Below are 16,372 nucleotides of genomic sequence, written 5' to 3' on the forward strand. Positions count from 1 at the left end.
GTGAAGCCCGAGAGACGCGGGACGCGAGTTGGCACATATATCGCCGCGATTAAAACCTCATTCCTCGATCTCCACTCTCGAATGATAATTTCTTTTTTTTTCTGTTTAATCACGTTTCGTCACAGACCATTCGTAAAGCTGATATACCAATTGCGCGAAACGCACCGATAATCCGTCCGCAGCATTCGTCTTGTGGATTTACTAATTTGGAGCGAACGAGTGAAAGGGGGACCGGTCAAATTATTTCGCTGATAGTCGTAACGTGTTGTTAAGCGTGCGCGTTCGGCGAGAGGCCGCCGCTTAAATCGCAAATGGTAATACGACGGTGATCGTAATGCGATATTAAGTATAATATACGATTTCCAAGTTAACGACGGCGCAACTTGCCATCAGTCCCCAACGAGCTTAAACAAAGAGGAAGGTCGCCGTGCGTCTGGCTGGTATCGTAAATTAAGATACGCGATGCTTCAAAACGTATAATTCGACATGAGAATTATTAAAATGGAGATTATAGAAATAATGAAAATTAAAGCGTTCAAAGCAGCATTAATATAACTCTTTTTTGTTGACCTATAGAGGGCGGGAAATCTATATTTTTAGACTCCACGGGGGTCGCTTATTTTTCGTAGTATAACATTTTCGTACATACATGGGGAAGTTATAAATAAAAATCATAAAAAGTCATGAAAAAACTTGCCCGTCTAAAAGGTTAAATTGCAAAAGCAATTTAAGTATAATCTTCTTAAATTAAAGATTAACCGTCTCGTGTTCACACATGTAAAAACTTTAGATATTAAATTAGATATTAAATTTCTCTATTCAGAAACTTGGACAAAATAATTATACGCAAAGTAATTTTTTTCCGATCGGATATTATTCCTTTTGAACGTTCTTCACGTTAATCGCGAACGTGCGACTCATCGCCCCCATCGCACTCATCTTTGACTTTGACACGCGTGATATTTTCACCCATTAATAATTTATACGCGACGTTTCAACGCGTTGTACGTCGCGGCGCAGTGGGGCGCACGAGGGAGGCGTTTACGATATCTGCCGATAGTTTCATAGTTCGTATCCGCATTATTACGCGTGCGCGTATCGGAAGGTAGATCCGCGCGAGATAAGCCCGACCGAGACGAACGGAGAGAGAGAGAGAGAGAAAGAGAGAGAGAGAAAAAAGAAAATAGCTCGCAAGATTAATGGAGCCGACCGTTTCGCGCGCGCACGAGGATAGGTCGAGGTTCTCAACACTTTCACCGAATAATACGTCGACGCGTAACGACCGCTAATTGCATCACGTAATTTTAATTAATCCGCGTCGCGTACAAGGCGTGCCGGCAGGAAGACGGAAATTCCTGCAATCAGCGACGTCGCGGGAAAGACGTGGAATAAGTGATACTTCCACACGCGCGTCGTATACCTTCCGCGAAGATTCATCTCGTGTGCTTCGAGTAAACAAGCTGCCGCGGTCTTTCGTAATGTCTTCCGATATTTCACCGCGATTGCATAACCAAACGCTACCCGCGAGATCGCCCGCATTATTAGTTATAGGATTTTTCAGCCTGTCATCGGCAGAATTACGTTGCCATGTTAAGTTTATCGTTCCATTGTCGAAGATAAACTCAGAATCGTAGTAAAACATTTCCGAGAAGCACGTGAAAATTGATTCGCGGATGTCAGTGAATGATGAAGCGATAATACGTAAAATAATTATATCGTTTTGACATTTATGGTTACATAATATAGAAGATGTAAACGCGATTGAGACTGATAAATGGAAGACATAATTATATGGTCTTTAATGGGTTCGCATGGCGAGCAGCAGGCGAAAAGGTTTACGAGTAGACCTCAAAATGTTAACGGCGTCCCGAAAAAAAGCATCTCGCGGCATCTCATGGGAATGCTAAATTATGGATTCTCTCGCGAGAGACAATAGCGCACGGAGAAAGAAAGAAAGATAGAGAATTGCGAGATCATTTCCGAGGAGATGAGAGAAAGGCAGGAACTCTTCCTCTCTTACGGTCCATTTTATGAGAATCCCACACACTTACGCGCGCGATCTATGATCCTCCCGACGGATCTCATCGGTTTTGAAAATCCTCCCCGTAAAATATCGCGGATTTCCTCGATCCGCGCGACGCGCCGATCGATGAGATTATAACGAGAAACTATCGCCCGAAGCGAACTACTCTCTGTCGTCGTTATCTTTTGGTCCAAAGCTATACTTTAGTTATACTTTAACGTAAGAGAAACTATCGATCTCGATTTACCGTCGTAATAGTTCGAATCTAACGCCACTTTAATGCATATACTGATAGTAATCGATTATTGTTGTCAAAAAATTTCCTGTTAATCTCTCCATCCGGATTCGATGTTCAATAATTCAATAATACTGCTCTCTAAATCTCATAGAGTGGTGTCGCCACTAAAGTGATTGCGATTGTCACTCCAAAAGAGAGGATTGTCACTCAATTTGAGTAAATGCGGGCACTCATAAGAAAGCAGTGAATTTTTCACTCAAATTTTTAGGACGATTACTCTCCCGGAGTCGTATATAATCTCATTTTAAAGCTACAGTGAATCACGATTCACTAAAGATCGACTGAGAAATGACTCTAACAGAGTAAAATTTTCTGCTCAAAATTTTAGAATGACATAAATTCACTCCTATGCGAACACTATCTGCTGCAGTCGAAAAAAGTGCTTTTTCATTCAAATGGTGTGCGATTTCACTCTGACTTATATAAAGCGCAATTTTACTCTTTTTTCAGACTGCATTTCGATATTCACTGCCAGTTTACGTTACGTACACTATAGATTTTCAGTACTGGCAGTGAATATTGGAACGCAGCCTTAGAGTGGCGAATCACTCAAAGTGCACAGGCTCAATTTCCAATTTTCGTTATACACGTGTATTTCACTCGTTTTGAGTGATATTTCACTCTTCGACTTTTAGAGAGTACACAACGCAAACAGATGTTTCCTTATAAAAATAGATATAATTTAGAAAATCAAAATTAAAAAAAAATTGTAATAGTTATTACGTACATTAGTGCCATATTTGTCAAAATTCTTTCCATTCTTTCCAAAATATTTTAAATTCCCATTTGCGGAAAAATTATTTAATACATTAAGAATATAAATAAAATATCTGTTTTCGGAACTCTCGTTAAAATTCTATTAACAGAGAGAAAATGGTAGCGGCCACAAGACTCACATATGTTGCTCAATAACGCGCGGTTGAAGCAAGGGATTTAAATCAGTTCGGCGCGAATTGATTTCCTATCTCGGGGCGGATTAATCGCCGATAGAACACGTGGGCTACCGGATCACTCTGCCCACACTTTATACTTACGCGGTCCACGCTTCGCCGGCACGTAAGTTCGAGTGGGTTACACCACGCGTACTTTCTTCGTTAACCCACTGCGAGACAGGACTTGCGCGCAAGTAGCGGAAGAGAGAAGGGGAACAAGAGAGATAGAAGGAGAGCAACGCGGAGAGATCAGCGTTATAAAGTTGGATATATGCGCGCTGCTTTATGCCGACTCGTGCACGCAATATGATGCTGCTCGCACTTTTACGTAATACAAGCTCACCCGCGCGCGCGCGTTTAGAAGTAAGTTCAGCTTCGCGTCTTCGAAAAGGCGGCTCACCGCCTCGGTGAGCGAACGTATATCCAAACAGAATGCTGCGATCTCAAAGCCGGATAATCAGGATCTATTCTTCCTATATTTTTTCTTTCGTAGATACGATCGCTCGTGCTCGTAAATTTCTTTTGTCTAATATGAAGATCGTATTCCAATGTAAGCATCGATATCGCATAAGCGATTCGTTATTAAGTACGTAACGATATGGATTAATGTATTATTAAATATGTGATTTGTTTTTTAGATGTTGGGCGTGCCCAAGCTAGTCATGATTTCCGAAGGTAAGCGCGCATACGATCCGCCTATATATGTTAATTGTGTAAGATGAAATTCGCCGAGAGGTATATCACTTTTTATCTCCCTTCATTTTAGATTTGCTACAGCGGCAGAGAGCAACGAGAGCATTTCAAAATAGAACACGAGTGAAATTTCTGCCGTAATGAGATATAAGAGAAGAATCTCCATCTTGTTTTCGATTTATGAATAAATTTACTCCGCAAATATCTTAATAAAATATAGTTAATAAATTAAAAGGGTGCAAATTACAAACTTGCACATTGCTTCCTCATTATTACAGGAAGAAACCATTTTAGGAGTAATTATTTTTATATATAGGAATATATACAAGTGGAAATCTGGAAATACGTGCAGGTCGCTCGAAGTATATAATAAAAAGCGCGTTAAAATCTTTGGTGTGACGAAAGTGTCATGTACGCGACATGCGCGAGAGCGCATAAATCTCGACGTTGACACTTATAATGGGTATGCCGCACCATGCATTTCCGACCATTGTCGCATCCGCGCTTCCCGGTTTTCTCTCCTCGGAACGAGCGGCGCTTCCTCGCCGCGTAATTGGGAAGTTTCCGAGAGGCTCGTTCGTACGTTCAATGATCGGTCGATCGATCGATACCGCCGTCGCGGTAGCGTCGCGGCACCGCGGTCTGCGCAAGAACCTTGGAATTCCGCAAATTCCTGCGGTACTGTTTGACGCACCCTGCGTATACGCTTTACACGCGAACACGAGAGAGAAAGAGAGAGAGAGAGAGAGAGAGAGAGAGAGAAAGAGAACTTCTTTCGACACTATACGCGCAGATCCTCCAGGGTCAATGGCGTAGGCCGTAGACGAAGGAAAAGGCTTCTTTAACTCCGAACACACTTATAGCCTGATTTCACCGCGGAAAAACACACTGCGGAAAAGATGATTTATGCCGTCTCGTTCCTTCTTATCGAACCGACCGATGTATAGATAAGAATCCACTGATCAAGCATTGCGCCATCCAATGCTCACTAATTTATCTGATACGGATTTTGAGGCTGACGCACAAAGCAAATACATGACGCGTCTTTTATGAGTCAACTACTTACGTATTCTTTGTGCGATGTGTAACAATGTACAATTTTCGTATCGCCAATTGCGCAAAATATAAGCGATTAAATTTCAAGGCTTCCACTTACGCTATTGACACGGGGGATACATATATAGTCGCGGCCACGCACCGTACTGTCGGGGCACAGAGAGGGGCCCGCGCGCGTGTACACATATCTTTAATATCTTCGCGGCGAATCGACATTCATTAGGATGCATTGGCATTCTTTCTGGCGATACGTACTCAGGGAAGGAACGAACGGATAATGGTAGAATCTCTTCCTCGTGCGGCCTTAACGACCAAGAAGGCCCACACTATCCCGCGCATCCCTAACGTCCCGCATTGTACTTCCGCCGATTAGCTACGAACAACGACTAATAGCTCAAGTTATCATTTTGCCAGCGTACATCCGCATAAATCAGATTGCTGTTCCTGATAAATTGTAGTCTCGCAAGTACAGAATTAATCAAGCCGGGATCTTAAAGAATAAAAGTTACACAAGATATACAAGACTTATTTAGAATTATAACGATTAAGAAGTAATTATACGAGGGAAATATTAATTGAAATTGTGTGTCGGTGTATATCTATTATTGTGGATAATATACAAATTACACGACAGTGGATTCAACTGTAAATACAACTCGCAAAAAATAATCACTCGCGGCTCCAAGTATAGATATACCATGAAACGCGTGATTTTTATCGGTCCGCGCGTAACGAATCGTCGGTATGCAAAAATAAATCGATTCATCGCGTTCGTATATGCGGTGCAGCAACAAGAAGAAGTGCTGCTGCATCGGATGACGTCAGCAGTGACGATTGATTAGGCGGAAATAAGCACGGAGGAGCCCATATAACCCCGCATTAGCCTAATGACCGCGAACGCAGGTGATCCGGTGATCTACGATCGATGCGCCTTCTTCTCCCTTTTCCTTCCCTCTCGCATTCGAGCAACGAGGTATCCGCGGTGGATCCTATGGATAATCGCCACGGGATCACGGTCACGGATCCTGAGCTCGCGCTCGCGCTCGCTCGCGTTCGTCGTACATATATACGCGTGTTTCGCGAGATAACAAAGTTGCTCGCGCGCTCTGCTCGTATCGCTGGACGAGCGCGCTCTCTCGCGAGGCGCGTACATACGCGCCTGTTTATTCAAAGTTAAAAGGGGAAGAGGGGGGAGGGAGAGAAGAGAGACTCGGGCCGATAAGGTAATTTATATTCCGCGTTAAATACACACCGAGCCGTTTTCTTCGGGCCGCTGGTCTAGTAAACGGAGTAATGACGTTGCTTGATAAAGAACCTTAATCAAGCCCGCGGATGATAAAGCGGGCCTAACGAAGATGTAAGCCCGGCGATTAACCGCCCCATTGGAAAATCCTAGCTGTCGGTTATCGAGATATTGATGCGCGTTTCATTGCGTCTACTGGGGAGTGTATATTTGTTTTTCCTGTGCGTTTGTCTGTCACGCGATGATCGAGAACGCGCGTTCCGATGCTTCCATATTCTGAAATTATTTACCCATAACGCAAATCCCTCCTGAGATACTTAGAAAATTTATATTTATGATTATGATAATTTTGACAAACTTGAATTTATATACACATTCTATGATCTTCTTACGTTAAATTTAGGATGCAATATAAACTTTTACTTTATAAGTTATGCTATGCTAATGTACTACGATATGACATTTTAGTACATTTAGATATATGTTAAGTAAACCGTAGATACAACGTGCAGTATTGTTAATTCAGAAAGATATTAGCTACAATGCGTATTAGAACAAACGCGAAGTCATGCCGGCAGCTTTTGCAGGCGATCGATTAATATAATTAATGCGCCGTAACATCTCTCAACATATTTCACGATTATCTATGCCATTTATATGCCGTGCCACTTATCATTCCTTCTCTCGATGACGCGAATAAAACGAATTTCCACGTGTATCGCTTTAAAAACAACGATCGGTCACGGTCTTCCATCGACTTGCACGCGTCGAATTCAAGCCGCGAGCTATTTAAAGACAATGTAATTGTGGCTGCAAATGCGCGATACGTAATGCAAATGTCGAGCCGAAATTGATAAGCGTACTGGCTTGCGAAACAGCTTCCGAAAGAAACAAAATAGGAGAGAAATTCAATTAAGGGTGCGGCGCGCACGAGCGACGGACAGCTAAATCAGGCATCAGCTAAATGTAAAAGCGAGAGCTTGGTGAAGACTGCGTTATTTCGCGTTACGAAAAACGGACGACGAATCGATAAGCGAGCAATTAATCGGTATTGGATCCAGTTGAATTAGCATTTAAAGAACCTGACGCCTTTTAAGACCAGGGGCTAAACGCAAAACGGCATGGGAATTCATTAAAGGCAGAATTAATAACTCCACCGTCCGTCCGTCCATCAGTCTAATATGACTCTGTCTTTTACATCCCAGCCCCTTAGGCAGGGCTAAAGTCTCTTGCGGGGCGAAAGAACGTGCCCGTTCCATCTTCTACACCTCTTCGTTCTCTTACCTCTCCTTCCTACCGGGCCTCTTCCTCTCGGATCTCGGAGGAGAAATCAGATTCCCTCCGTCTATACCTGCATTCATCCCGCCGACGTGGACCATTATTATCGCTCCGCGTGTATTCGCGGAGCGATTTAGCAATACAAATCGATACGGAAGACACGATTCATAATCTTCTTTTTCGATAGCAGCACAAAAGCCGCTCTTGAAATATTGTCATGGCAAACCGCAATTAACTTTCAACGCTTTACACGCTACTAAATATCTCAGAAGCAGAGATTGAAACTAATGGAAGTTCTTTTTTATATTCCAAACTTCTTTTTTTATATCGCTCGTTTCCACTTTTTACTTAGATGAAAAGCGAAAGTGCAAATTCGTACTGTTTATTTTTTGTTCACTGAATTTCCACGCAAATTCAACGACTTTTAAGTACTCGTGTATGTACATACGATTTATCCAAATTACATTCGAATTGGATATTCACGATACGGAGTGGTTTAACGGCTCCGCTGTTCATTACGTATTTATTTGCGCAGGAAATAAATAATGAATGTTTCACTTTTATTAATCATATAAATACTATTTAAAAATCTATCGTGCCATCTCTCGAATTTCCATTTGCGCAAATTGTCTGTCGGAAGTGCGACTTCCGAACGTCTACGTCGGCCGTGCTACATAATCGTCGATCGCACCTTAAGGCTCTAATACATTTATCGTTATACTAGAATCTCATTTCAAAAGCGTCAGCTAAGATACTTCGAATGAAACGTTACATTTTAATTTGATTAGAAGTCAATTTGAGAGGTTAAACTCGGTGGAGAGAAGGAACGATAGAAATTGGCACAAAGGGTGCATCATATACAATCGACGCGAAAATAAATGATTAATTCTGCAAATAAAAATAAAAAAATAATTTATTCGCCGTACAATAGTTCCGTTGTCGCTGGAGTTTTTTATGTTACAAAATGTAATTATATATATGTAAATTAAACTGTATAAAAAAGTGTTTCAACTGAGTTTTCTGACAGAAACACAATTATATGTATATGGGTTAAATCGCAAATGAAATAACGCACATGCAGTTTGTAATGTTGCAAGTTCACGTTCGCGAATTGTAACGCATTCCACGCATTGTACTCTCGAACGATCTATAATAACGCTACGATCTGTATCGCATCTAAATGTTCTCTCTCTCTCCTTCTCTCTCTCTCTCTCTCTCTCTCTCTCTCTCTCTCTCTCTCTCTCGAATACGGAATTCAAATGCAATTAGAAAGAAAACGGCGCGGCGCGACCGGCCAGCAGGCAGTTATACGAACAATGCTCGATTTATATGTTAGGCGATCAAAGCACGAGCAACTTTCTAGTCGCGTGTTGCCAAGTAGCTAGTAAATCGCTCGCGGCGTTCCGCACCTAACAACTATAACGCAGACTGTATGCAATAACAAACAACGGTAACCCAGAAAGTTAGAAAAAGCGAGCGCTTATCTTCGACCGCTCGTGCGCAATGCATATTTCTGTACGAAAGACTATATACTTCAAGAAAACAAGACGGAGAATAATAGAACTATCGTTCTCCGTTTTGTACATAATACGTCTTACATTCCTATTATCGATCGACATTACTTTGCAACAATGCAAGGCTTTTCTTATTATCTTTTCAATAATTATACGTTCGAGAGAGTTTTATAAGATATTAAGGAAGGAAGAAATATCTGTATTACTAAAATAAGTATACTGAAAAAAAAATCATTATTTGCAAGAAAATAGATTTCTTTGAAATTAGTTTCCTTAATTCAAAGAAGTATTATAGGTAGATTCGAGAAAATATTTTAAACTCAGAAAAATGTTTTCTTAAATCTACTAAATACTTCTTTAAATTATAAGGAAACTAAATTTAAAGAAATCTATTTTCTTGCAAATAATAAATTTTTTCAGTGTAATAAAATAAAATAAAGTTTTATATTGACACCTTAAGAATAAATTACAAACTAAGAACTCGGCAAAACACACATACACCACAACGGCTGCGAAACTTTTTGCTCGCACGAGACGCGGGCTAATTAGCGTAATTCAGACTACGTTTCGCCAAGGGAGAGCGCTTACTCGCTGCTACGTTTTTTCTGTTGGTCATGTCGCCGTCGCGCACACCACCACCTACGCTCGACACGATCGCTTGCAAACAAGCCAATTTCGCGTAACGAGCGCCGACTTCGAGGAGAAAAGTCTCACCTCGAAGAAGGAAAATAAAGAATGCGAAAGAGAGCCGCGTCGTTGGCGTCTTTACGTTGGTGTCGCTGAAACGATTTCATATCGAGCGATGCCCGATCGACGCCGGAGCGGTTGCGGATCCTAAATAATGATAATAACAACGAGCAAGACGCTTGCATTATGCCGCGGCCGAGGGAGCCCGGGAAGCCCCAAGGTCCGAAAGTGCAGAGAGATCGCGTTCGTATTTCCCTCTTGTACTGGCGGACGTAAAACCGGCGAATTGGCTGATAAATAAAAAGTACTTGACTTCCGTCAAAGGGGAAGACGTACTCTCGGCGGGCGAGCGAGGAGGCGTTAAAGTTTTATGACGACGCGAGGCCGAGAAACATCGCGTCGTACCAATTTCGACATTGGCTCGACTTGACTTTTACACGAAAGTCAAGTCTGGTACACGCGCGCGAGCGAAAAGTCAAGTCTGGTTCGTCTCCCTGTAATGGCCGAGCAAAATAATGTTTAATCCGTGTACGACTTCTCACGAGGTTCTTGACGCGGTCCGTGTATATATGTTTATTTATCTATAAAACGAAACTCGTTTGCTTACGCCATATATATACCTTACTGCATCCCGTCCACGTGCGTTTATCGTAAATCCGTCTCACTCTGCTCTCTCTCTCTCTTCCTCTCTAGCGAAAAAGCAGTTATATGTGTGCAGCCATCGCTCCATTTAAAAAATAATTTTTATCAAATTTTTTGTTTCTCTGATAAAATGTCAAGTAACTAATAATTTGTTAGCTTTGTCTGAAATTTTGAATACAATTATCACTACAATTGTAAGGCTCAATATTGCAACCGAAATTGTACGAAAAGTTAATTGCACTGAAAAATTGTACGTATTGAAATGTTGAACTTGGCGCCTTCGACGCGATTATTGCACATTATTCGAGAACACCTACATTCGGCCATATGATATATGCGCGATTGTTCGAAAGATAATTCGATACCGGACATGATGTGTAATGAAATAAGATACCTCAACGTTACATCCGTAACGTCCATCGCGCGCGCGCGCGCGCACGGATGGAGACTTTTGCAATCAGTCCGGATACCCTCGTGGGTCGAAATTGACTTCGCCATCGCGTTAATCGCGTCTCGATCTATCGAGTACTCTCCCTTGTTCCGGACTCGAATCTATCGGACGGATCGAGAGACGCGAGAGAAGAGGCCCGAGCACGAGAAATCGCCGCTCGTAAATCACCGAGTCACCCTGTGTGTATATTCCTGCACGAGCAGACTCACCGGAGTCACTTATTTTTTTTTCTCCTCCGCACGTGGTGTTACTAGCACTCGAGACGAAAATAAAAAAGCAAGTGGTAACCTGGCCGGAAACGTATACTTTTTCATTGCACGACGATATTTTAGTTTCCAGGATATATATTTTCGACGAAACATTTACATGATACTCTGTATAAAAAATTAAAATGGTTGTATTTAAATATATATTAATATTTTGAATATAAGTGATAAGAATATTATTATAATTTAATAATTTTAGTATTTTAATAATTAAAATTGATACAGTTTTCATACATGATACATATACATATTCATTACTATTATCGTTTAGTCTTCAATTAAAAACGTTGACGTTGAATTTTCGAAAGAAAAAGTTTAACCATCGGTATGTCGCAGGATACTTGTCGCGCAATTTTCCGCGGTAAAAGTTAAACACTGACAGTGACGATGCATCAAATGATATAGTTGGTTTACCGGCAGCGCGTTAATAATTACGAGCCTCGAAGCGTGTCTAATGCTGGCCGACCTGCTTTAGATCGGCAAGCGCAAAGTCGAAATAATCGACTTTCGTCGATATAAACTATGCGTTTCCGTGGCGATCGGAGATGTAGGCCGTTTTTGCGGTGCTGTGCGTGAAAGTAATTAGGTGTTTCAACGGGTATGTACATACCTCCGGTTAGAACGAGTATCTGACACGCGGTTTTAATACAAGCAAGGCGATTTCCCAAGACGGCCGACCTTGACCACGATGCTCTAATATGACTTATTTGATTTGCATAGTAGGTATACTCGCTTGTAAATATAATGATGGGCAATCATAATCGCATACTTCTCTGAGGTATGCTAACAATGTGCATTATCAGAACGAACGCGCGGCCCCGCGGGAAATAAGGGTGGAATAAATTAAGTATCATTTGTTTATTAAGTATTTTCATTTACTTGTTTCTTTTTCAACACGTTACATTTTTTTTAGAGCAACATAACAACAAGTAACATACGACATACGCGTGTTTTTTTTTTTTTTATTCTCATCATTAATCAACAAGATAAAAAACGTATCGCTACGTGCACAACCGTGCCATTAATAAACTCGTCCCACCTTACAATGACGATCAAAAAATTCCGGGGAACGATATTACGTTATTAAGGCGCGCATGCGTCGGCGAAGAGGGCTACTATATCGGAAAAGCACGCCTCGCGGTCCCGCATGATCATTTATTACTCACCAAACGGACCGAATGCGCGCGCGCGCTTCTTTGACGGCGCGAATCGACGGGGAGAGAGAGAAAGAGAGGAGGCGTAACGAACGCGTGTTAATTATCTTTCACGGATTACACGATCGGGTACACGCGCCGGAAGTCACGCGAGCCGCCGCCGCGTGTATCGGTATCTACCGAGAAATAAACGAGAGGACGCGGACGCGCGAAACCGGGACGAAATGAGACATAAGCGGATTCCATGCTCGAAACGAGTTTGCTCAGGTCCGCTGGGGTCCCCGACGATTTAATCAATCCTCGTGTGGTCGGTCATGGCCGATAAGATTATTACAATCGTTCATACAGATGTGCACTGTCGGATTAACAATTTTAATGCTATACGGAAGATATAAATACAATTATGATACGCGCCGAATCACATTGTTAGCGATATTACATCGCGTTACATGTACAATTACTATAGAAACAATCAGAGTCCCATTAATTAATACTAATATTAACAATTAAATAATTATATCGAATAAATTACAATCCTATTAAGAATTAAATGTAAGTAAAATCCCAATAGGTAGAAGAAAATCGCTCCATCAAAATTAATACAATCAATACAAGTTATTCGTCCGAATGTAACTATGCCGAATAGTACGAACAGAAAATGTGATGTAACCTCTATCGATTTATCTCGCTTGAAGCCGTTCATCCATATACTTGCAGCTGGTATTCCTCGAATGTAGAATGGATTATTAACTAACGCTATAAAGACGCCTTTCAATAGTCCTTAATGGCTATCTCCGTGTGGTGTTGCGCCGCGCCACTACATCTTTACGATATCGCAATCTTCGACAGGCGGAATATCTTCTCTCGAGAATCGTGACGGACAGACGACGCAGGAAAAACCACTACGGCACATCACACCAGGTCAGGAAAATATCGGAGACAGCGGAGAGTTCTCCGCGAGGGGAGGAGAAGCCTTCGCATTCCTGGACATCGTAAAAACTGGTGATATGCGCCGTCGCGGTGATTCCTACGTCGAAAAAAAATTCACCAGCGAGAAAATTCGGGAACACCTTTCACGGGATGCGCACCTTTCCGTAGCTCCCCGTATTCGACCGCGGAAATGAAATGAAAAACAACGTGAGAATTAGAGACCCGTTTCTTTCCTCTAAAACATTTTGTGAAACTACAAGCAGCGGATCGTGTCCACTTTGGCGTGAGGAAAAAGCATAGCGTATGTAAAGAAAGAAAAAGTAGAAAGCGTAGTTTTGCTGCATAAATGTCGTCTGTGAAGACAGACGATTCCGCAAGAAAAAAATTGAAAATGATAAAACGCGAAATGAAGCTGAAGACGAAGAAGGTTCTACAATATAGACTCGAAAAAAAATGTTAGTGCTTCGCAGCGAGAAGTTGTTAGCGATAAGGCGGAGACCGCTAGTGCCGATAAAAGTGAGTCGCGCTGCCGACGGTGCGGTTCTCGATGAAATCGGAGTGCAAAAAAGGGAGAAAGCAAAATAGAATCGCGCGAGTGATTTGCGTTCTGTGACGTACAGTGGCGAGCAAAAGCGGGACTTAATTGCGGTACGATGCGGAAAAAAAAAGAGATAAAATTTGTTTATTGCGAGAAACTCTCGAGCGACCTGCGTGCGAAGGAAGAAAAGCCAAGCGCGAAACGCCCGGCGTCTTTAAAATGTCAAAATAAATTTAGCGGAACGGATAACATCAGCGGTACATTTATACGCGAGATTATTTATCAAGTTTCTAACGATCTACAAGCTCGCAATACTTTTATTGTCTTATATAATCGTTAACACGCCAATAAAATTCTACTTGTAATCGAATGAGCGTTGAACTTCGCCTTCGATTTTTACGACACCGCATCACAATCCCCGTTCATCTTTGGCCGCGTGTTTATTACCGACCGATGCGCGCAAAAATGTTACAAGGCCGACGTAACGGAGCGACGTGATTAGGCCATGGGAAAATGCATAATCGACTGAATTCGAAAGTACAACCAATTAGACTTGCAGCCGACCGCGGCGACGGCGGCGAGTGCGGTTTACTTAATGTATTATATATCTCCGTGTATGCGCGTTGCCGCACGCACCACCGTATAAAATGTAACGAGAGGTAACGTCTGATATATACAAACGCGCGCGCGCGAGCTCCCACCATTTCATATCGACACATCGAAATCGTCACGATTGATAAAACACGACAGCGAAAGAGCGTTCTCTCTATCGGAAGCAGGTAGATAGAGAGCATATATGTCATATTTATAGCGCACCTTAAGATTATCCAGTTGCAAGTTCAATGAATGATAAGCCGCTCGTTTCCGAGCACTATCGCGTCGCTGCACAACACATATACTGATAGACTGGAAAATGGTCATTTATCTACGAGATAATCCGGCTTTCGTGAGAACGTTACGTGACTCCTTGCCCCTACAACTATCCACTTGAATATCTCATGTCCAGCGGGGGATACGGAGAGAGATGAACGTGCGTTAAGAGTCTGCTCGGTAAGAAAATTCCGTACCGCGATCACGTCGACGAATAAAACCCTTCGCGCCCTGTAGACAAAGTAATTATTTCGGACATCGGTATATAGCCGCGCGTACGTCCGGGAAGCATGAATATGCATAGGCGAGCGTCATTTGTATGCGCTTAAGAGAATTTCTTTGCGTCGCGTCGTCGTGAAAACCGAAAGGAGGGATCCTTGGAGTTCCTTTCACGAAACGCCTATAAAATGCGCGGTCGCACGATCGTTTTTCTACCGAGCGTTACCCGAGCGTTCGCGTTCAGCTGACGGACGGGACGGGAGAAGCGGCGAGAGGAGATTTTCATAAAATAGTAACGGACCTTTCCCTTTTCTCTATCGGCGGAGAAAGGATCGTTACGCCGGCGCCCGAAGGTGCCGTTTGCGTTTCTCGATGACGGAATCACTTTCTTTTCGGTGGAAATCACGCGTGCGATTCAGATGCGCGTTTCGTATGCGCGCGATCGTACAACGGGAGAGTTCGCGAGCTGCCGCGAAAGAATTCCTCGCGATCGAATATCGCTTAGAGGCTTAAAATCTGACCGGCCCCGATTTCTTAAGCGTGCAATGCGTTAAAAGTTTGCGCGCCGCTTAACGATCGTAAATTAGAGGAACGCAAGTTTTACACATCGGCGGAAAATAGCGTGAGAAGAGTTTCTCCTTGATCGTAATTTTCGTACTGCACGACGATGTTTTTATTGCGGCTTAAGAGCTTGCGCGACTCTTGCAAAACTCTTTGACGCTTTTTTTTTACGACGCGATCTTTTATAGCGACGAGAATTTGAAATCTGTCGCGTATGCCAATCTTCGCGCTTTGCGCGAGTGCAGACGCGGGTGTGATGCAATTTCCTTCCTGGCGGCGCGAGGCACAACGAGCCACACTCATGCGCGCGGAGATATAAGGCCGCATGTCCTATATATCGACCACGGAGCACACCGACATGGGGCGTCGTAAAAATATCGCTCTCGCACATACGCGAAAGATGAAAGAAAATATGTGTCGCGTACTTGACTTGACAAGCCGACAAATATGCGTGTGTATATTTTCGACACGTCGCTTCGACCTACGTTACGTGCTTGTCAAAGACGGCGTTATAACGACAATGATTTATTTGATAGAGCACTCCAGTGATGGCTCCGAAAACGAGAATATACAGCGCGTCGGTCTGTCGTAAATGTTTAGCGATTCGATAATAAAGGGAAGATACTCTCGCGACGCGGTGCATAAGGAATAAAACGACGGAGGATAAAACCGATGAAAGTTAGCGAAGCTCTTGCCGAGGAACGCGAAACAATTCCCATCGGAAAGGCCGTGCTATCGAATGATTTATAAATGACACTGTTCCGCTTCACGACTTCTCGGCTTTTCGTCTCGATATTTTTGCCCGGTACCATCGCGCGGCGCGGCTTACAATACGATCGTTTCTTCCGATCCGACATTCAATCACGAACGATCCGATCTCAACTTCTTAGAAGCCATTTCGTTCGTTCACCTTGCGACAATACGGGACAAAAAGCGGCGAAAGAGAACGAGAATGTACGTGCGTTCGGTTCTTTGCGTTACGTGCATAATGCGGTACTGTAAGCCCTCATAAAATAT

General features: G+C 42.7%; 1 protein-coding gene across 6 annotated transcripts in view; it reads right to left on the reverse strand.

Moving 5' to 3' along the window:
- Positions 1 to 16,372, reverse strand: part of Prosap (SH3 and multiple ankyrin repeat domains prosap) — a 125,972-nt gene that overhangs the window by 78,722 nt on the left and 30,878 nt on the right. The window lies entirely within an intron of this gene.

Source organism: Temnothorax americanus, unplaced genomic scaffold (assembly GCF_048541705.1).
Source record: "Temnothorax americanus isolate GAGA-0224 unplaced genomic scaffold, ASM4854170v1 Scaffold33, whole genome shotgun sequence".
In the NCBI taxonomy this organism is placed as follows: domain Eukaryota; kingdom Metazoa; phylum Arthropoda; class Insecta; order Hymenoptera; family Formicidae; genus Temnothorax; species Temnothorax americanus.